This window comes from Lissotriton helveticus, chromosome 4_1 (genome assembly GCF_964261635.1).
Source record: "Lissotriton helveticus chromosome 4_1, aLisHel1.1, whole genome shotgun sequence".
Taxonomy (NCBI): domain Eukaryota; kingdom Metazoa; phylum Chordata; class Amphibia; order Caudata; family Salamandridae; genus Lissotriton; species Lissotriton helveticus.
This window is the reverse complement of record NC_136063.1, coordinates 1,145,518,965-1,145,541,796: the sequence shown is the minus strand read 5'-3', so window position 1 is coordinate 1,145,541,796 and position 22,832 is coordinate 1,145,518,965.

Below are 22,832 nucleotides of genomic sequence, written 5' to 3'. Positions count from 1 at the left end.
TTCGTAACAGAGGAAATCTCCAAGCAGTTCCTCTTCTGCACGCCAAGGCTTGAAAAGTTGCAAAAGTGCTAAATAGAAAAACTCCTTTTTTTCAGGAGATTCGCCACTCAATTTTCGATGGTTTACCAAGTGGCATTTTCTTTGCTTGACCAGACATCCCTCACTTCCTATTACAGCATACACTCCTTTCTCAGTATCTTCTTTGATGTTCCTCTTGAATATGTAATTTTGCAGAACCTCATACAGACAAACATTCTCGAGGTGACTGCTTCGATTTGGATAATATGTATCCAACATGTTTGTCTTCAAAATGTCGGTACTGTTTGGCTCCTTTTCCGCCAAATACTCAATTTCCCGCACAGGTTTGAGAACTCGATTACGCGTTGCTGCAAGACCAAGACTCGCCCAAATAATACTCCTGGACTTGGCATAGAGACTTGCTGAAGACAACCGGTCAGAACATTCGTACGCTCCGATTTCTCGATGCGACAACATCTTCAGACTGAAACTGTACAACTTCTTGCTGAGGCTCTTTTCATGGGAAATGTCCTCCCACATATCCTTCAATTCTGTCTTCTCTTTTTTGGTGATGTAAGACGTCACATACCGAGCCACAGCCATACAGTTATCCGCCACAAACTGTATATCCATGTTAGCATTCCACATGGACAAAATCACCGGGTTGTAGTCGTTGATGTACTTGGACTCTTCGTTCCTCTTCAAATTGTAAGTGTTTTTAGGTGATTTCTTCATGACATTGTGTCGCAGCGAAGACATCAAACTGTTTACTCTTCCTTTAGAAATCACCGGTCGTGGAAAGCCGAAACGACATTTAGTGTAGAACTTGTCCTTGTTTCGGAATTTACGACGGCAGTACTTTCCACATCGATGGCTTTGGAAACGCAGAACTTTTTCTCTTAGGCTTTTCTTCTCCTTTGCGTTTGGAACAGCACACGTAGAATACTGTTGGATGAAACTCATCACTGAGTCTTCTGGATCCGTTCCAAATTTAGGTGCATCCTTGATCCACAGCAACATATGTATATGAGGAGCACCTCTTGCTTGGTACTCCTTTCTCCAGAAGAAATCCAACACCTCTCCAAGAGGTGGATTCTTCTTATTCATGATGAAAGACATCATAGCTTCAAATCTATGATTGAAGTACCTACATACATTGACTGGATCCAAAGAGCACAGTTCTCCGGGTGTCTTGAATTCGATGTTATCTACGTTAGCATTTGCCTCTCGTAGAAATTCAAGTAAGTCTTCCCAGCCATACTCGGCACAGCTCAGAGTGAGGAACCATGTGGGAGTACCTAAGTTCCTCAGCATACATTTTAAATCACCATGACGACGGTACCAGTACTCATTAGTACCACGCTGACACGCCATGAGATTAATTAGGTGAGAATCCAAAATACTGTCTTGGACATTGACTTTATCCATAAAGTCACTTGCCGAGATGTTTTGCATGTGTATACCACTTTTCAAGATGTGGTTCACTGCATATGACAGTCCAGACAGATCGCTTTCAAACAGGAGATGAAACAAATAAGGAATGCATTGTCGAAACCTAGCATCTCCTGCATACAATCGCAAAGTCCGGTATTCAGAAGCAGGAATTTGATGAGGTCGCTCATCATATCTTCCTCCCTGACCTGTTGGAAAAAGCTGTGGGAAACACCGAGCTTCCAAACTTTCCTCCCAAACACTAATGGGACTCCCTTTGGCTTGTTTCATTTGAAACAACTCAATAGCATTCCCCATGACTTCCTTGGAATGCAAAGGATGAACACTATAATGTTCATATATTTCTTCACTAGTAGAGGGTTCTACTTTCTCAATTTGACCAGCACACAAATCACTATCCTCTTCCTCACTTACTTCCTCTTCTGCAACATATACATTCTTATAGTATTTATTATTTTTTTTCAAATACAATGTTGCCTTTTTAACTTTCCTAACATCTACTAAATCTTGCCATATTTTCTTATTCTTTGTCGGAACCCCATTAACTAAGATAACCAGAGGTTCCTCTTCCACTTTTTCTACTCCAATTGTGTTAATGTTTTTCTTCAAATCTAGAGGCAAATAAACAACTCTTCCCTTTAATCCTCTCTATAAATCTGATGGAGGCAATTTCCCTGTCTTTGGCTCCATTCTTACAATAGCCTGAAAGGGATGGATACTTTGAATCAAAATAGATTCATAAGTATTTAAATCCTTCAATTCAGAAGGAATCTCAACCAATTCCAGATTATTATGAACTGCTCTAGCAGGCATCTGGTTTTGATTTAATTTGCAACAACAATAAGTACACACACGTTGATCCAATCCCAAATCAAAACAATTTTCTACCATCAAGTATGTTGCAAAATCCTTCCATTCACTATTATTTTCCCTTTCACTTTTTGCATATAAATCCACTAACTTAGTCTGATTCTTATAATAAGTGCGTCGACAACACACACAAGTGAAATTAGGCCTCTCACTTGATTTCACCTCAAATGTCGCAATTTCCCTCTGGAAATTATCTGTACTGGAAACCTGTACACTATCTTCCACATGACCCTCTTCTTCTTGCTCAATTTCAACATTCTCCTCTTTACTTCCAAAGTAACAAAACTCAATTTCTTCACATATATTCTTCACATCTATTTCAGAACCATGCAAAAGAGCAGCACATAATTTTTTAAGCATAATTGCTGGACTCTTAGCATAATACAACATTCTAACTAATTTCCTCACTTTATTATGATGCACTGCTAGCATCCTGAAATGATGAAAAACACTCTGGCATACTCTCCTGGAAAGACAAGCCAGTGAATGACCATGCAAACCTGTCACTTCTCTCACTCTGCAAGGATCTAATTCTTGCAACAACCTTATTTTCTGCTTCAAACTTTTCTTATTAAATGACCGTACAAAATCACAAAGCAAATTGATGGAATCCTGTCGCACACTGCAAATACTACTACACTTCCAGGTGTACACAGGACCCTTAGCACGTCTTCCTAAAACCTCATTACCTAACACCTCTTCTGCCTCTGTTGTCACAAGTTTTTCTTTTTCAACTGGACAACCATCTTTCACTTCATAAGCACGACCACTGGTGTCAACTGCATGCACCAAATCATTATCCTGGAAATAACTCTCCTCATTAAAAAATGCCTCACAGCTTGAACTATGCATCCATTCTCCAGAAAAAACTTCACAAAAATTACTACGATTAACTATTCTCTTCCATCTACTATTTCTTTTGAAATCATAAATTGCCTTGTTTAGCTTCCTAATTCTATTGATTATCAAAATAAATAACTTACGTTTAATTTCAAATGCCTGATCAATAACTTTCTCAACTTTTTTTTTTCTCTTATAAAAAAACAGTTTCTGTTGACGTTTCTTAATATTTTTTAACAAATTGCCAATTATCCTGTTGCGGAACATTCGTTTACGAATCTCCCTAAACTGTTGTTTCCTTCTACTATCATGCACAGAGTTATCTCTTGCTCTAGCAGTAACATTTTTCATTGGTCTTTCCTTTCCATTTGATTTCCTTCTCGTTTTATGGACTGAAACATTTTCTGTAGTAATATTTTTTTTACTACACATATTTCTTATGAATTGTTTTGTGCTCTTACCCGGTGCTTTCTTCGTGACTTGACAAATCTTTTTGTTAGAGGACTGCTGCTTATTTTTTTTCACCTGCTGTCTTTGACGTTTTGCAGCCTTTCTCTGTCTTTCTATTGTAGGCATGGTGAAATCTTGAAATAATCTGCAGTTGAATCTGTGGTAAAATATATTAAAAAATGTTATTAACCATTATTACCAAACAGTAAAACAATAACAGTGATCTTCAAAATATTTTGCATTTCCTAAATAGCGAATTTTAAGGAATAAATAGCGATTCTTTACCATTCCTAATTTGCGATGAGCAAATTGCTAATTGCAAGTTACCCATTCATTTCCATGGGCTAGGAGGCTCATAGGAATGAAGGTTTAATTTGCGATTAGCAATTTGCTCATCACAAATTAGGAATTTTTCCAAGGGTGCAGGGGTGTCTCAAGAACACCCTGCTGCACCCCTGAAAAAGAAATTTGGGGGCATATGGCACACATACATGCCCTAAGGGCATGTGTTGGCGTCATATGGGACCTTTTGTTTTTTTAAAAAAAAGCTTTTTGAAAAGAATTCACAAATTACCACCAATTTACCACAATAGTTTCCAAATCCTTAATGTCATTTTTACATATTTTTTGTTTGATACATTGCATTTAAGTAGTCACAAAATTTGCAAATCCTTCAGTGCAATTGCAAAATAAGGAATAGCAAATTTTGCTACTCCTTATTTTGCATCAAACTTGTTTGATACATACCATTTGTCTAATTTACATTTGCAAAGGCCGAAATTCGTAGAATTTTGATCTTTGCGAATGCTAATTAGCTTGATACATATGGCCCCAAGTGAGGCCTGTCTTGCGACATGGTGCATCTTTTGCATCACTGCTGCATTGGTTTCATGTGGTACGTTTTTTTTACACCATGACACATCTGCCTAAATGCATCAATTTGTAATTTTGTCGCCTCATAGCAAATCTTTTGCACCGCCGCTGCATCATAAAAGTGACGCACAGTGGCACAAAAGAGGCATACACCTATCATAAATCTGTCCCTAGCATTTTAAATGATTAATCCAGGATGACGATAAGGTGTGGCCTATCCAGAGGTTTGTTTAAGGTGAGGCCTACTCAGGATTGCAGATTAAAGTTACGCTTGATGAAGAATACAGAGGAGATAATACATGTAAAGGCCTACCAATGAAGTAAGTAATGTCCACTTTATTGCGCCAGTCATCATAAATGTATCCCTAAGCTTCTTATCTTGTTACAGATGAACCACCATATGTACCATCAAACTATTTTTCATTTCCTAAATAGCAAATTTTAAGGAATAAATAGCAATTCTTTACCATTCCTAATTTGCAATGAGCAAATTGCTAATTGCAAATTACCCATTCATTTCCATGGCCTAGGAGGCTCATAGGAATGAAGGTTGCAATTTGCGATTAGCAATTAGCTCATCACAAAATAGGAATTTTTTCAAGCGTGCAGGGGTATCTCAAGAACACCCTGCTGCACCCCTGAAAAAGAAATTTGGGTGCATATGGCACACATACATGCCCTAAGGGCATGTATGGGTGTCATATGGGACCTTTTGTTTTTTAGAAAAAAATGCTTTTTTGAAAAGAATTTGCAAATTACCACAAACTAGAAGTTGGTGGTAGTTTCCAAATCCTTAATATCATTTTTTACATATTTTTTGTTTGATACATTGCATTTAAGGAATCGCAAAATTTGCAAATCCTTCAGTGCAATTGCAAAATAAGGAATAGCAAATTTTGAATTAAGGACATTTTAAGTCATTTCCACATGTGCAGTGTTTTCAAATTATGATTTGAAAATCGTTTTGGGGGAAAAGTAATGGTTTGCAAATTTATGACAAGGACATAATGGTGTATGCTTCTCTATAAGGCATTTCAGTGTCTCTGATGTCATTTTTCCCATATTACATTATAAGACCTTTCCCCATGGAGCACATTCCTTGTAAATATGCTCCCACCTGTGCATGGCGAATTTAGATTTTGACTGTTTGAGTCACATAGCCATGTTAAAAGTGACCCAAAAAAATTGCAAACGTTTTAAAAAAACACATTCATGTGTCTTAAGGACATTTTAAGTCATTTCCCCATGGACAGTGTTTTCTAAGTGGCGCAAAAGAGGCATACACCTATCATAAATCTGTCCCTAGCATTTTAAATGATTAATTCAGGATGACAATAAGATGTGGCCTATCCAGAGGTTTGTTTAAGGTGAGGCCTACTCAGGATTGCAGATTAAAGTTACGCTTGATGAAGAATACAGAGGAGATAATACATGTAAAGCTCTACCAATGAAGTAAGTGATGTCCACTTCATTGCGCCAGTCATCATAAATGTATCCCTAAGCTTCTTATCTTGTTAGACATCAACCGCCATATGTATCATATAACTATTTTGCATTTCCAAAATAGCGAATTTTAAGGAATAAATAGCGATTCTTTACCATTCCTAATTTGCAATGAGCAAATTGCTAATTGCAAATTACCCATTCATTTCCATGGGCTAGGACGCTCATAGGAATGAAGGTTGCAATTTGCGATTAGCAATTAGCTCATCACAAAATAGGAATTTTTCCAAAGGTGCAGGAGTGTCTCAATAACACCCTGCTGCACCGCTGAAAAAGACATTTGGGGGCATATGGCGCACATAAATTTTAACAACATTCCTTTACCTCAAAAACGATTTTCAAATCATAAATAGCGATTCTTTACCATTCCTAATTTGCAATGAGCAAATTGCTAATTGCAAATTACCCATTCATTTCCATGGGCTAGGACGCTCATAGGAATGAAGGTTGCAATTTGCGATTAGCAATTAGCTCATCACAAAATAGGAATTTTTCCAAAGGTGCAGGGGTGTCTCAATAACACCCTGCTGCACCGCTGAAAAAGAAATTTGGGGGCATATGGCGCACATAAATTTTAACAACATTCCTTTACCTCAAAAACGATTTTCAAATCATAATTTCAAAACACTGCACATGGGAAAATTACTTAAAATGTCCTTAAGACACATAAAAGCGTTTTTTGATTACCTTTCCAGCATGGTTGGGTCACTTTTAACATGGCTATGTAACACAAACATTCAAAATCTAAATTTACCATGCACAGGTGGGAGCATATTTACAAGCAATTTGCGCCACAGAGAAAGGTCTTACATTAAAATGGGAAAAATAACATCAGGGACAGTCAATTGCCTTATAAAGAAGCATACACCATTATGTCCTTCTCATAAATTTAAAAACAATTCATTTTCCCCAAAAACGATTTTCAAATCATAATTTCAAAGCACTGCACATGGGAAAATGACTTAAAATGTCCTTAAGACACATGAAAGCGTTTTTTGATTACCTTTCCAGCATGGTTGGGTCACTTTTAACATGGCTATGTAACACAAACATTTAAAATCTAAATTTACCATGCACAGGTGGGAGCATATTTACAAGCAATTTGCGCCACAGAGAAAGGTCTTATATTAAAATGGGAAAAATAACATCAGGGACAGTCAATTGCCTTATAAAGAAGCATACACCATTATGTCCTTGTCATAAATTTAAAAACAATTCCTTTTCCCCAAAAACGATTTTCAAATCATAATTTCAAAACACTGCACATGGGAAAATGACTTAAAATGTCCTTAAGACACATGAAAGCGTTTTTTGATTGCCTTTGCAGCATGTTTGTATCACTTTTAACATGGCTATGTAACACAAACATTCAAAATCTAAATTTTCCATGCACAGGTGGGAGCATATTTACAAGCAATTTGCGCCACATAATTCATAATTTTCTCCTTAAAGCACACTATTCTCTATCTAAATTAAAGAAATATTTTCTCACCTTAGCAAATACTTTGAGTTTGAAAACAGTCTCAGAAACACACCAATTTGTCTTCAGCAGAGCAAAAGGTATGCACTCCAGAGTCTGCAGCTATCAAAAGCACAAAAATGCTGTAATTCTTCACACATATCTCTCATGTCACCCAATGAAAAGTCTTCCCTCACTTTTTTTCAAATGAAAACCCATCCCCCCTCTGCCATTTCTGCCTTATCTGCATGGCAACCACCTCTTGGAAGACCTCTGTTGTTTGCAAGTTCACACAACAATGTTGCAATTGAACTCTGAACTCTCAGTGCACCTGCATATCCAGTGCATTCTTTCATTTAATGATTTTTTATTGACCACTCAAAATACATCTTTCAAAGAACACATCTGTGCACCCTAACTTTCTGTTTTCAGCAATCAAAATCCACCAATCACTGTTACTGCTTCATGAACACAGAAACTCCACAGTTTTTTTTCATTTTACACTCTCATTTTTTCAACTGCCATTTCATTGCCACACTTCATCTGACTGCAGGAGAACCTTCTCTCACCATGTTTTCTGTCTGGATTGTTGGACATAGTTATATTCACTGGGCTCAAAGGTACGTTGAAAACAGGAAATTACCTAACCTCAATTTACAAGATGTGGAAATTAAGTGGTTTGGCCACAGAGGATTAAAATGTCACCAATTGATACCATTGGTGAAAACCTTTATGCATTTGCCCAAACCTGACCTGTTAATTGTGCACTGTGGAGGTAATGACTTGGGCACTTTGACTGGTGTAGGTCTGGAAATGCTTTTAAAGGACACCTTTGAGCAATTAATGGCACTTTTTCCTCAGACTGCCTTGGTATATTCAAATATATGCCAAAGACAGAAATGGAGGTGGTCCAAGCAATTTAGTCCACAAATTGAGAAGTCGAGGAAGCATGTAAACAAATCTGTTTCAGCTTACATGAGAGACCATGGAATGGGCTCCCTGTACAACAATAACTTGCGTTACTACATGCAAGATATCTACAGAGGAGATGGAGTTCACTTCTCAGATGAGGGCAACAGAATTTTCACTCTGAATTTAAGAATGTGCATTGGTACCTACTTATAAGTACCTAAATGTACCATAAACCCAAAAGCTCTTCTCAGAGCTACCCTACATCTAATCACTCACAATTATTATTTTACTCTAACATTTTTCACTAATTTTCAACAAAGTACGCTCCCTGGGGCGCTACCCGGTACGCGAACCGGGAGCTAACCTCGCGAAATTTTTTAAAAAAATGTTTTTTTTTCGCACATATAAGCCTCCTCAGCCACCCTCACAAAACCTAGGGGGTCAAGATAACTCTACCGTGCCCCCTTCTACCCATTCTGAACATTATTTACCCTCCATCTTGTATCTTAATTCGACCGAAAAACAAAATGGTGGACTCCCGGAACGCTTAAGGTCCGCGAACCGAGGCGCTCAACGGTTCGCGTACCGGGTCGCTCCCTGGGAAGCGCACCATCAAAAAAAGTGGGAAAGTAGTTCACAGAAAAGCCACTGGAGACAATTTCACCAAATATAGATTAGCTCATACTACATACCAATCCCTACCATTTTCACAAATTTGATTGGAATTCCATTTAGTCATTTAGCCTGTAGACCTCTCTAAATACCCTGAGGTAAATTACTTCACAAAACACATCTGAAGTGTTGGAATTGACAACCAATGAAAATGTTACTTTCATTTTCTACTTTTTTTACCTGACATTTGATTGGTTACGTACCTGAATATATATAAAGGAAGAGAGAGAAACACAGCCATTTTGACTACTACTTCCTGAACTACATTGCAAGATCATTTTCACTCACAACTTAAACTTGTTTTTAGAAGGTGAGATATTATTTTATAAATTTGAAAACATTTTCAGATAGTTATATACTATCCCTCTGTAAGAGTTAGACATTGAGAAAGGCTTCTTTATTTTAATTATGGATTGATTTAGGTTTCTGTGGTATAATTATGAATTTACTTAGGCTTCTTCACAGGCACTTTTTAATAGTACTACTTCACGCCTGAAACCATACAGTGCCCATAGATTACTTCTCTGTTATAAACTCACAAGTACCTGTCTGAACTTAAACCCAACAGTGCCCTATCTCTACTGATATATTTATTTTTTATGCAAATTACAGCAATAAAATGGAAGGTGAGCAGAATGTTTCCTTCGAAATTGTTCTGGAGAACAACACAGAAAAAGATATTGAGGACAATGATGACTCAGATTTCATGGATGAATCACGGGACCATGAATTAGTTTAATGTGTAGAATCTGTGGATCATTTACTTCATTATGATGACGGTCAAATGTGGGAACTTATGTTCACTCAACAAGAGGACATACCGGACAGTCAAATGCTAGACGTTCTATTAAATTTTGAAAAACAATCTGAAAAATAAAATTGTATGTAATATTAAAAAATTGTTTGAGTCTTTAATCATTTTTATATGTAATTCATAAACTAGTTAAATGTTAGAAATGTTATTACATTTTCAAACACAATCACAATAATAAATAATTGCTTAAAAAATAAAAAAAATAAAAAATAATCAACAAAACCAACAATCAATTAACATACTGCATTTGAAAAGTCTCTCATTCATTTTTCATTGCAGTACGCTGCCCAGAACGCTTCCCGGTTCGCGGACCGGGCGCTACCCACGAAAAAAAACAAAAAAAACATTTATTTTTTTTTGCCCCACGGGCCCTTTTAAAGCCTCCACATTAAACCTAGGGGGTCAGGGAGGATCTACTATGCCCCCTTATGGTTATTTCCCCCTTTGTTTTGGCCTCCTCTTGTCTCTCGATCCTACCGAGAGACAAGATGGCGGCCGCTCCGGACTGTTTAGAATGTTGACAGACGCCGGAGAGCCAATCAGCTTCGCTACGCGAAGTTCTGGTACGCGCCCCGGTCCGCGAACTGGGGAGCTGCCCGGTCCGCTGTTACAGATATATATCTTTTTTTAAACGTTAATTTCTCAAAATCCACTGGAGCACATATATTGAGACCTACAAAAGGCACATCGGGCTACCAGTCCCTACAATTTTGCCAAGTTTCGTGCAAATCCATTCAGCCGTTCGGGCTAAAAGTGAGGCCAACCGCCCTATGGAACACTCAATGTTAAAAACACGTTTTGGGACCCCCCTTTTTTCTCGGCCCCCCCTGGACGAACACCCCCCAAATTTTCAGGGGCTGCTCAGAAACAAAATGTTCCATTTTCCAGAAAATTTCATCCAATTCCGTCCACAAACGCCAAAGTTATTAGACATAGAATTTTCAAAAATCCCATAGGGAAAAAATCCTAACTATATATACCTACTGGCGACCGCCAGTAGGTAATATATATATATATATATATATATATATATATATATATATATATATATATATATTTTCACTGCTGCTCTGTCGGTTAGGAAAGAAGTCAGCTCGAGCCCAAGTCCATTAAGCGTGAAGTTTATTAATCACACAGGATGCCAAAAAACACCCGACGCGTTTCGGTGACCCGGTGAGCCGGTGAGCCCGTGACCAAGGTGCGGCTGCACCGAAACGCGTCGGGTGTTTTTTGGCATCCTGTGTGATTAATAAACTTCACGCTTAATGGACTTGGGCTCGAGCTGACTTCTTTCCTAACCGACAGAGCAGCAGTGAAATTAATAGGGGGTCGCCTCCCCGCTCGAGCCCGCCGCCGCAAGCAGGCTGGGGGACTGGCGAACTTTGTTGATGTATATATATATATATATATATATATTCACTGAAAAAACCATAGGTTTCACACCAGTTATAGTTAGCTGAACATTTTACTCATACAAAACCATTGAAATTCCCACGTTATAGTTAGTTGGACTCACTATAACTCGCGCGCCCGCAATCCACTGCTGATGATGTCACATATTACATCATTCATGAAATGTTCAGTGACATCACTGATGACATCACTGATGACATCTCAAATGACATCACTGATGTCACAGAGAAGTGAGGAAAAGGGGAGTAAACGTGGTGATTCAGAATAAATGAGGCAAGTGCAATTAGGGAACAGAGGTGTGGGAGCATCAGAGAAGAGTAGTGAGGTTAAGGAAAAGAGTGTAGGGAAAGTACATTTTGTACACCAAACTTACCTTATAAGTAATGTAAACTTAATTACATATTTTCATTAAAATTAATATCAGTGAAAGCGAAAAAAAAAAAATTAGAACATTTATAATATATATTTTACAATACAAGAGACAAAGTAGGAGATTAAAAGTCATAAAAGGTTAGTAAGAGATAAAGTAGAAGTGAAGGACTCAGAAAGAAAAACAAAGGAATGGTGAAGGTCAGAGAGAGTTAAAAAGAAATAGAGAGAGAGCAAATTACTGAGAAGATAATGACATGGATACATTCAGTGACAGTGAACAAGAGCAGGAGAGAGAAATGAACTGAAGGTGAGTAAGATACTAAAGGAATGTGCATTAGGAAAACTAAAGGAAAAAAGGGAAGTAAAGAAAGGGAAGTGAGTGACAGAGAAGCAGGAGTGAATAACGGTGGAGTAATGACAACGAGGCCTTGAAGGTGAGTGGGGTGAATGTAGGGTTGTAAGACAGTGAGGAGACAATGGGAGTGAAGGTAAGAGAGAGGGAGTGAAGGAAGACAAGTGAGAATATGATAGAACAGAGGGAGTGAGAGAAAGAGTGAGTAAAGGGCAGTAAGGTGAGTAAAGGAAGGAGAATGACTGAGGGAGCAAAGGAAGTGAAGAAAGGGAAGAAAAATGAAAAAAATTGACTAGGAAAAGGTGAGTGTGTGAGGAGAGAAAGAGGAAGGGTAGTTAAAGATGATGAAAGAGGATAACTGAAGGAACTGGAGTAAGAGAACAAGGGTGAGGGAAGGTGAGTGAAGGGCAGTGAGGTTGATGAAAAAGAGAAAATAAAGAGAGGATAAAAGCAAGTGAGCTTGAGACAAGGGAAGTGAAGCAGTAAGAACATAGAGGTAGTGAAGGAAAGAGTGGCAGAAAGGGACTGAGTGAGAGAGCAAAGAAAGGTAAGTAAGAGAGTGTGGGTGAGTTTTAGGGAGTAAGCGTGATGGAGTGAGAGAGTGAGAGGATTGAGAGAGTGAGGGTAAGAGAGAGGGAGTGAGGAAAGGGAAGTGAGAATGTGAGAGGACAGAGGAAGTGAGAGAAGGAGTGAGTGAAGTGTAATAAGGTGAGTGAGAGAAGGGGAATTATTGAGGGAACAAAGAAAGGAAACAAGGGGAAGAGGAGTGAAGTAGAGTGACTGACAGCTGGAAAGTGGTAGATGGGAGAGAGGGAAAGGGCCGTGAAGGAGTGGAGGATGAGGATAAGTGAGGAAAGTGGAATAAAGGAAGGGAGGTGAGGGAGAGTGAAAAAAGGCCAGTGAGGGTGAGTTAAGAGGAGTGATAGAGGGTGGAAATAGGTGAGTGAGCATAAGAGAAGGGAAGAATAATATATATTTAAGAATAGAAAATACAAATTAATGTGTACAACATGTTGTATGGTTTATTTTTGCTGTTCTCAGAATATATTGAATTTCACTTAAAACAGTGACTTCAATACTACTCATCATATAATAGCGGGCAAAAAAAACACAATCAAAATGATTGTGTTTAAAAAACCCATACAATGTTGTATTAAATAATGTAAAATTTAGAAAAAACATATCTAAACTCACTTTTGATCCATCTACTTTTCCACGAGGCCAAATAGTATATGGAAAGTCCTTTTCTTTGGAAATTACTCAATAGTTTTCTTAATCTCCCATTTACCCGAGTTTCTGAAAGAAAAGCTCCAACATTTTTTACATTATGAAACAATAGTTTTATTTCCACCTCTAGTTTACTTTTTATAAATATTTTCTATAATACTCACAGCACACACTATGTGATATACATATACTATCTCTATGAGAACTTCATGTTTTTAATTATCTTCATTACTCTCACTCGGAAAGTAATTTTAAACAGCAAACTAAGCTATATTAAGTGCTGCAATCTTCATAGGCCAATTACCTTCCCTAAAATTTCGGTTGTAAGAACACTAGGTAAGAATTTTGTAAGTCAGAAGGAAAACGTTGTTTGAAAGTCAATTGAGTATCATTACAGTGCTTCCAGCCTTTTTGACATTTTAAATAACATGTGTAATGTCCTGATGTTGTTGAAGGACCATCATGGTAAATAATTGCTGCAGTTGTAAAGGTTCTTCCTGAAATTGATAATTGAGAAGCCACAACATTTTTAATTAATGTTGTCAATTTAGTTCCATCAGGTCTACATCGTTGGAACATTAAAATTACATACTGTCCATATCTTTGTATAAATAATGTTGATAGCATTGCTGATTTACATTGAGTACAAACCATGCTTTGATTTGCTTGTCTAACTAGAATATTAAATGACACTGATTTGCAGTCTGGTAAAGTCAAATATATAAATCTTTCAGTGTCTACTGTAGTACTACTTGAAAAGGAGCAATTGTCGCAGTCATGTTGCCATTTGTAAGAAAGGCCAAAAAGATTTTCTACATCTACACCTTCATCTTGTAAAACAACAAGCATATATATTAGAAATTCCTGACAATCTTGCTGAATATTCTGTGAAAATTGATTTAGACCAGAACATATGTCTAAAACATTTCGAATTTCAGAAACACTTTGCATTTTTGTTCTATCACTGCTACATTTCTCTAACACAGAATTTAATAAACAACAAAATGTTTGATCACGATTTTCAGAAATTTGTTCTTGTACATATTTTTTTTTTCGGTATTACATGTATTTATTTCTTTGTCATTCATTTATTTACCATATTCAATCATTTACGTCACAGTGAACTTGTTTCCAGTTTTTTTGGACATTATTTTTTTTAAAATTATTTTTATTTGCATTTTCAAAACAACGCGATACATTGTTCAGTGAAACTATTAGATGAATAGAGCACAGCATCAGTCCAACAGATAATAACATTACTATGCCCTAAATACAGATATATCGGAATGTAACAGTCTCGGCAGGGGCCAGAGGCACGTGCGGTCTTTTTCAACACATTAATCAGAATCGGAGCTAGAACTATCATCATCTGAGGGTGGGTCACATATGTCCCCTCTGTATTTATTCCAGGCCCCCCAGATTTTACTCCATTTCTTGGGACAACCACTATTACGATACACTACCCGCTCTGTAACCATTGCTGCATCCATATCATGTTTCCAGGCTGCTAGCGTAGGCGACTCCATCCCACCCCACCTCTGTGCTATGTTCCTCTTTGCCATCATCATACCCAGTGATATCCACCCCTGTCAAGAATGTGTGAGGTCATTAGGTACCCATATATTCAATAGGCAAAGTCTAGAATCTGGTAGTACTGAGACCCCCTCTGATTGAGACATGGTTCGCATCACTTGTGTCCAGTAGGGTGCAATTTTCGGGCAGTCCCATATAGTGTGATAGAAGGTCCCTTCCTCACCACAACCCCGCAGTCAGTAAGGGTGTGTTATTCGTCTCATGTTATGCAGTGTGTCTTCCGTGTAATATGACCTATGTAGTATGCGTAGTTGTACCAGGCGGAGACGTGAGGGGATGCCTACTTAGTTCGAGGACGCAATCGCCTCTTGCCATTCCGAATCCTCAATGTTCCCACAATCATGCAACCACTTCTACCGCAGGGGCCCCGTTGGGTCAGGTAAATTATTTATTAACTTACAATACATCAGTGATGTCGCCTTTGATGGCATGTATTCTGTGAGTAGTGTGTCTTCGATAGGGGACGCTTCTGGGACGTCCATATCTGGTGGCAACTCCGTCATTAAAGCATGGCGTATCTGCATATACTGGAAATGTTCCGATGGGGCCAAATCATATTGCTGTCTCAGGGTATCAAAGGGTATCACCTGCCCCTTCTGCCAAAGATCCCCAATTGTGGAAATGCCTATAGCATCCCAACGGTCAAAGCCCTTGGTGTGTCTAAGTATCCCCAGCTTCCTGGTGTCCCATAGTGGAGTCAACTGTGTCAATACTCCCCGCCATCCCAACCTGGTCAGCGCAGTATGCCATATGGTGAGTGTGTGCTTCAGTGGGCCAAATTTTGTGAGGGACAACGACTTATCGTACAGGGGAGCCAGCATAGCAGGTTATCCCAGCTGAGCCCTGTCTGCCTTCAAAGCCGGTTCAGACTGCGGGAGATGCAACCATTGGTTAACAACCTTCAACTGTGATGCCCAATAATAGAGACGGACATCTGGGAGCGCTATGCCCCCATCGTACCAGCTGCGTACCAGCTTGGCCTGTGCTATACGTGCGGGCTTGAGACCCCACAACAACACCAACACCTGTGCGGTGATCGTTTTAAAGTAGGCGGCCTTCACGGGGTATGGCGTGTTTTCTAAGATGTAAAGGAAGTGGGGTAAAGCCATCATTTTGAAAAGCGCTGCCTTGCCCAGCAGAGTCAGCGGCAACGATTCCCAGTGACGTACGTCACACTTGAGACGGTCAACAGGGCGTTTTAAATTGTGCGCATAGAATTCATCCGGGTTAGCCGTGATATATATCCCCAAATATTTAAATGTGCTATCTGCAGTCCGAAGCGGGCAACCGTCTGGTAGGCGCGGCAGGGGGCCACGCAGTATGTACATGGTGGATTTAGACCAGTTAATTGAATAACCAGACGCCCGCCCATAGGCAGTGCATACGTCCAAAAGAGTGTTAATCGAACGCTCGGGGAGGTGAAGTACAGTAGGATGTCATCTGCATATAGGGATATCCGATCTTCCCAGTCATTGGTCCAGTTAAGGCCCCTGATAGTAGGTTCCCATCTTATCCATTCCGCCAAAGGTTCTAGAACCAAGGCGAACAACAACGGGGACAGTGGACAGCCCTGACGCGTGCCTCTGGCCAGGGGAAAATCCGTTGATATATGGCCATTAGCAGTGACATGTGCCATGGGCTTCTCATATAATAGGCGGCTCCAGGCGCAAAACCTCGGGCCAAATCCCAAATGGCGCAGCACCGCAAATAAAAAGGGCCAATGGACCGTGTCAAATGCCATATGTGCGTCCATGGAAAGTATTACCGCCCGTTCCTGGAGATATTCTGCGCGCGCCAGCACACCATGCACTCTCCTTAAATTGAGCGCCGTGTTCCTGCCCGGCATAAAGCCGGACTGGTCTTTATGTAAGAGTATGGGCAAATGGGACGAGAGACGCAGCACCAGCAATTTAGCGAGTATCTTAGCCTCGGCATTCATAAGGGAGATCGGGCGATAGGATGCGCATTGGTCAGCCGGCTTCCCGGGTTTCAATATAGCGACAATAGTGGCCGTGCGTTGATCCCAGGGAAGGTCCCCAACCTCTAGGCTTTCCGTAAACATATTCAACAAATGTGGCGCAATCGTGCCTGCCAGCTGCTTATATAATTCTACTGGTATACCATTGGGCCCTAGTGCCTTACCTGCCTGCAGCGCTTTGATAGCTAACTGCACCTCATCTGTCGTGAGGTCCTCGTCTAAGGCCTGTGCTTCTTCAGGGGACAATGTGGGCATTTTAAGGTCTTTGATGTAGGTGTATGCCTCTGCCTCCGAGACAGTAGAGGTGGATGAGTATATTGCTCTGTAGTGCTGTGCTAGCATTTGGACTATCATGTGTGGGTCCGCAGTGGGATGCCCCCATATCACTGCAAGCTGTGCTATCCATCTATCCCGCCTGTCCTGTCTGTCCAGCCATGCAAGTAATTTGCCCGCCTTATCTCCAACCTCATAGATTTTGTGCCGTGTATGGGCTAATTGTTGCTTGACCACCTCAGACAGATGTGCTCTGTGTTGGTGCTGCGCTACTTGCAAACTGCGGGCCGCTGCAGGGGTTGGGTCAACAGCATGCTGCGTCTCTGCAGCAGTGACCGCAGCTTCTAGCGCTAAAAGCTCCTCTTGGCCTGTGCGCTTATGTGTCGCAATGGAGGCTATGGCATGTCCCATAATCACTGTCTTATAAGCCTCCCAGAGCGTAACAGAAGAAGCAACGGAGTCAGTGTTGTCCTGGAAATAATGTTTCGTCCCCGTTCTCAATTCCCTTCTGATCTTGCGATTGTGGAGGTAACCCGGACGGATCGGATAGGTCCGACGCCGTTTGAGTTGGTAGTGTACATAACTAATCATCAGAGGGGAGTGGTCAGAGATGCCCCGTGGTCTAATTTCTACACTAACTACAGTACCAGGGCCACCCACCGATCCCAGGAAGTAATCAAGCCTAGTGAGACTATTATGCACTGCAGAGTGGTAGGTGAACCGACGCTCCAGAGGGTGATATTGCCTCCAGAGGTCCACAAGTTCCATGGCTGCCATGAAGCCTTCCAACCGGGAAGTCCCTGACATGACTGATCTGTGAGGGAGTCTATCCACTAGGTCATTGGCCACCAAATTGAAATCTCCCCCAATAAGTAACCCACCCTCCGGAAGCCCCAATAGGAATGCGCTAAGGTCTGCAAGGGCCGTCGTCTGTAGGGTTGCGGTATATAAACCGAGACAATATTAAGAGGTTTCCCTTCCCACTGTGCGTGTATAGCAGCAAATCTACCTGCATTGTCGGATTTAACGGACTGCATGATTAAGGGGAACTGTTTTTTCACCAATATGCCAACTCCTCTAGATCCAGAGGTGAATTCGGAGTGGGCCACCATCTTAAACCCCCATCTCTCCATCGCCTTAGTAGCCGTACCAGTGAGGTGTGTTTCCTGTAGGAGTACCACCGCCGCACCACCCCTCTTGATGCATTGCAAGACCAGGCCCCGTTTAATTTTGTCACCCAGGCCCTGAACATTCCAAGTGAGTACAGATAGGGACGGGTCTATGCCCGCAGGTCCTCCCTGTGAAACAGCAGGCGAATCATCCCCCATCATCAGACTGAGAACACTCAGGACCAGGGCGGATCTGTGTAGTATTAAAGTGACAACGATTTTCTGTGAACCATGACAATGTGCAATAAATTTCACATCTGTGCATCGCATAAACATAAGACAAAAAAGACCATAAACGTACCCCCCTCAAACCCTCCTCCCTGCCTCCCTGCGTCGCAGACTCCAAACTGCCCGTCACCCCAACTTAGCAGAGTGCTCAATATCCTTAACCCTAAACATCATTGCTTATGAGAGCAGGGGGGTGAGAGTCCAAGGTAGACCAGATAGGCCCCAACAGTTCCAAAGTCTCGGCTCACCATCAGCATTATTGTCAATAGCTAAAGGAGGTGAGTCCCAACCAGCATTAACCAGCAATAGGAGATAGAGTAAACAGAGGAGAGAAATAATTACTTCCCTTGTGTCCGAAGAAGTAATTCCCCAGAGTCTTCGGCCATGGCGGCCTCATCTAGCGCCGCCCACTCGGGTTAAGCAGCTTCAGCGGTCTTTCCTTGTTGTTGACACCGTCTGCTCTGCCTTCTGGGCCCCTCCGCCTGACGCCACCCTTCGCGCCAGTCGTGTGCCTCCTCCGGCGTATCAAAGAACAAGGTTTTGTTATCGACCACCACTCTAAGGCGAGCCAGGAAGAGCATGGAGTAGGGGAGTTCGCGGGAGCGCAGTGTCTTTTTCACTTCAAGGAAACTTCTACGCCGCGCCACCACCGCCGTCGTGTAGTCAGGAAAGAAGGAGACTTCTGAATTTTGGATCCGTATGGGTGGTGCCACCCTTGCCGTCTGCAGAATTGCGTCCCGGTCCCTGAAATTAAATATGCGCGCCAGGACAGGTCATGGTCGGGCCCCAGGTCGCGGGCATCCACCTGGCACCCTGTGTGCCCGTTCCACAGAGAAGAAGTTTGAGAGACCTTTAGTCTGCAATGTGTTTTTCACAAGATCCTCCACGTAGAGGTCCATGGCAGGTCCCCCTTCCGATTCCGGAGGGCCAATTATACGAATATTTTTGCGGCGAGAGCGCCCTTCCTGTTCGCCCATCTTGTCCGCCATGCGTCTATTGTCCTCTTCCAACTGCGTGACACGTTTAATCAAGAAAGCAGTGTCAGAGGTGAGCGTCGTCGTAACCTGTTCCACCGCGGTGACCCTGGACGACATTTTTTACAGGTCTGCCCGCAGGAGCGTAACATCCGTCGATATTGTACCCACCGTGGCTTGCACCTGGTGCAGGGCTGCCATAATGTCCTCCAACGTTATTGTAGGATTACTCCCCCCTTTTGCGCCTTTAGCACCCGCTCACTCCTGACCCAGCAGTGGGGGGAAGTCCTTAGCATAGGCATATTTGTCAAGCCTGCCTTGTTGGGGCGCACGATTGCCTTTGCCGCTCATTGTGGAGGGGGTGGTGGCCACCACTCCTGGTCACTCAAGCAAAGTTGACGTGCTCACTGTTGGTGTCTCAACACTCCAGTCCGAGTGGATGGGAACATGTCCTGGTTTAACAGCCAGTGCAGGTCTTGTTGTCACCCAGTTTGAGGCCCCTAAGGCGATCAGCACCCACCCGTGCCCCCCCCACTACAGCAGATGCACCGGGGAGGCATGAAAGACTCAAGTCTCGTGGCACACGCAGTGTCAGTCCAGCCACAGCGCCAGCAATCAGTACTTGCAGGGTCCAAAATGTGCTCTGTGCCCAGCCTGTGAAGAGTCTGGCCGGGATTAACGGTCGGGGGGGCGCAATTGCAGGTGAAAGTCGTACCAGTTCTGGGGGGTGCAATGCCTCAAACAATGGTATGATGATAGAGAATCGCCTGAGCTAGCTTGTGGCCAAATTTGGTGTCGGTGGCACACTCGGAAGGGTGAATTCGGCCGATGTCGAGTTCGGGCGCTAATATATAGATTCCAGGCCTTGCTTCTCTGGGGGCAGTGATGGCAGCGTAGCGCAGATAGTAGCTCGTCCAGGCAGCAAGACGGGGATCGATCCAGGTGGGGAGGGGGTGCTGGGGGAGGCAGCTGCACCACTCACCAACCGCCGGGAGTCCCGACCCCAATCCGCCGGTCGTTGCTCCGCTTTGTCGAAGGCACCAAGTCTCGCTCCTCTTCAGCGCCGCAGCAGCCCTGACTTTCAGCCGCCGGTGGACCTTCAGAATCGAGGCCGGTGCTCACAGTGCGGCCACAGGCCGCAAACCTCTCTCCGGTGCTGCTTCCGACTCCGAGGTCGTAGAAGCCTCGGGGATAGCTCCCTGTATGTCGCTTCACCTCCGCCACAGATTTCAGGAGCACGGGCGATATTTATGCCGGATAAATGATCGGATGTGTGAGGGGAATCGGTCTTACCCTCGGAGCCTCACTAGGTCGCGGCCATCCTGGTTGGCTGAAGGCCACGCCCCCGTTCTTGTACATTTTTGGGAAAAAAAACAACATTAACCACTACATTAGCATAGCGGTTGACACCAGAACTATTTTCAAACTGAAATCCAACAACATCTTTAACCGAATCCATTTCGTTTCTGCTTACAATTACTGGTTCATCTACCTTTTCACTTTTTGCAACAACTTCACTACAATTTTTCTCATTTCTTCTTTTTCGGCCTCCCACACGCTTTTCAAATAGAGGATATTGAGGTAAATTTCGAGCCTACTTTTCTTCTTAACCTATTATACTCTTTTACACAATTTAGATCTGCATTAATCATTGTCTCATCAAAATCAATCAAGTACAATCCGGATAAAGTTCTGACTCGAGATAAAGCAACATATGCCATACCCTCCTTGAACACAGAACTTCCAATATTCACCAAAGCACTATCTACACTTAAACCTTGAGATTTATGAATAGTCACTGCATATGCCAAAGAAACAGGAAACTGTTTTCGGCGGACATATAAATCTTTCACAAGCCAAAATCGTGCATGAACAACGACTTATTTGTTGTACTTCTTCAATACCATCAAATTTAATTTTTATAAATTCAATTCCATCTCTATTTCGGTAATTCACAAAATCCACAACATGACCCATTGCTCCATTTACTAAACCTCTTTCCACATGTAAATTACGTTGTAAAATGATACGACAATTTAAAGATGCATACAGAGTCTTTTCAAAACCAGCAGTTTTAGATATTGTCTTCTCTAAAGAATCCAATTTTGATTTCAACTTTTCAGACAAAATATTAGTTGCTCCTTCATGTTCTATTTTATCAATAGCTTCCAGTTTCAGAATCTCTTGATTTTCAAACTTTAACATTTTGTTGTTGAAGATTGAACATTCTTTCAGAGTTGGCATCAAGCATATAACAGATTTGTTGTCAGGAATTTTCATAAAAATATTCTCTGGGAGAATATTTTCATTTGAAATTAATCGTCCATGTAAAGCTTCTTTGCCATGCTCAGTTAGTTTTCCAATTCTTACCTCTTGTAGAATATTTTTATAATCTTCATCCTTTGCCTGTCGCATATTTTGAAGCAGTTCTGCATTTTGAAATTTAACCATATGTTAATATTTCCAATGCTTCCTAAGCACTTCCTGGTATCTTCATGCGTAAGCATTTTAAACACTGGCTGTCCTTTCACTGGAGTTAGTTGCAATAGATCTCCAAAAACAATGATGTGTTTGCCTCCAAATAACACATCATAGTCTGTTTAAGAATTTCTTGCATTCTTAAATGCACAAAAGCAAGCATTACATTTGATACCATACTTACTTCATCAATGATAAGAAGTTTCATTTTCTTTAGGACTCTTGAAACTTCATACCAAGCTTCTCCAGATAGCTTGTGGTATTGTAATTTGTTATCATGCTCTACTGGCAGCATCAATAAGCGATGTAAAGTAATCCCTTTAATGTTGTGTGCTGCCAACCCTGCCAACCCAGTTGGAGCAGTAACAACACAAGAGAGCGATGACTCAGTTGTTTTCTGCAGATATGTTGCAATCACTTTAATCAGGAAACTTTTTCCAGTTCCTGCTTCTCGACTCACGTACAGTCGGACAGGTATAAATAATGTACATGAGCACTCTTTTTTCTCATGAGATAAACCATGCTCAATGTGCTCTGTGACTTCGTCATATATTTGTCTCTGCTCAACGTTTAGTTCTTTTTCCAAATCTTCTAAGTTAACTCCATCCTCCTGAGCTTGTTCCATGGCTCTTTCAACTTCATCCATGGCAGTGGCAGCTTCATTTTGAATATTTGGTCCTAGTGGATCCTGACTCAATGAAGCAGAACTCTGACTGTCTTGAGAACTGTCTCTAGCAATCTCTGCTGTATTTCCTCGTTCAACATTTGCAGATAATTTGAAAAAAACAGGACATTCTATGGTATCCTTGGTTGCATTGAACAAATCTTCATAAGTAAGAAAATCTCCAAGTAGTTCCTCTTCTGTACGCCAAGGCTTAAAGAGTTGCCAAAGAGCTAAGTAATAAAATTGGA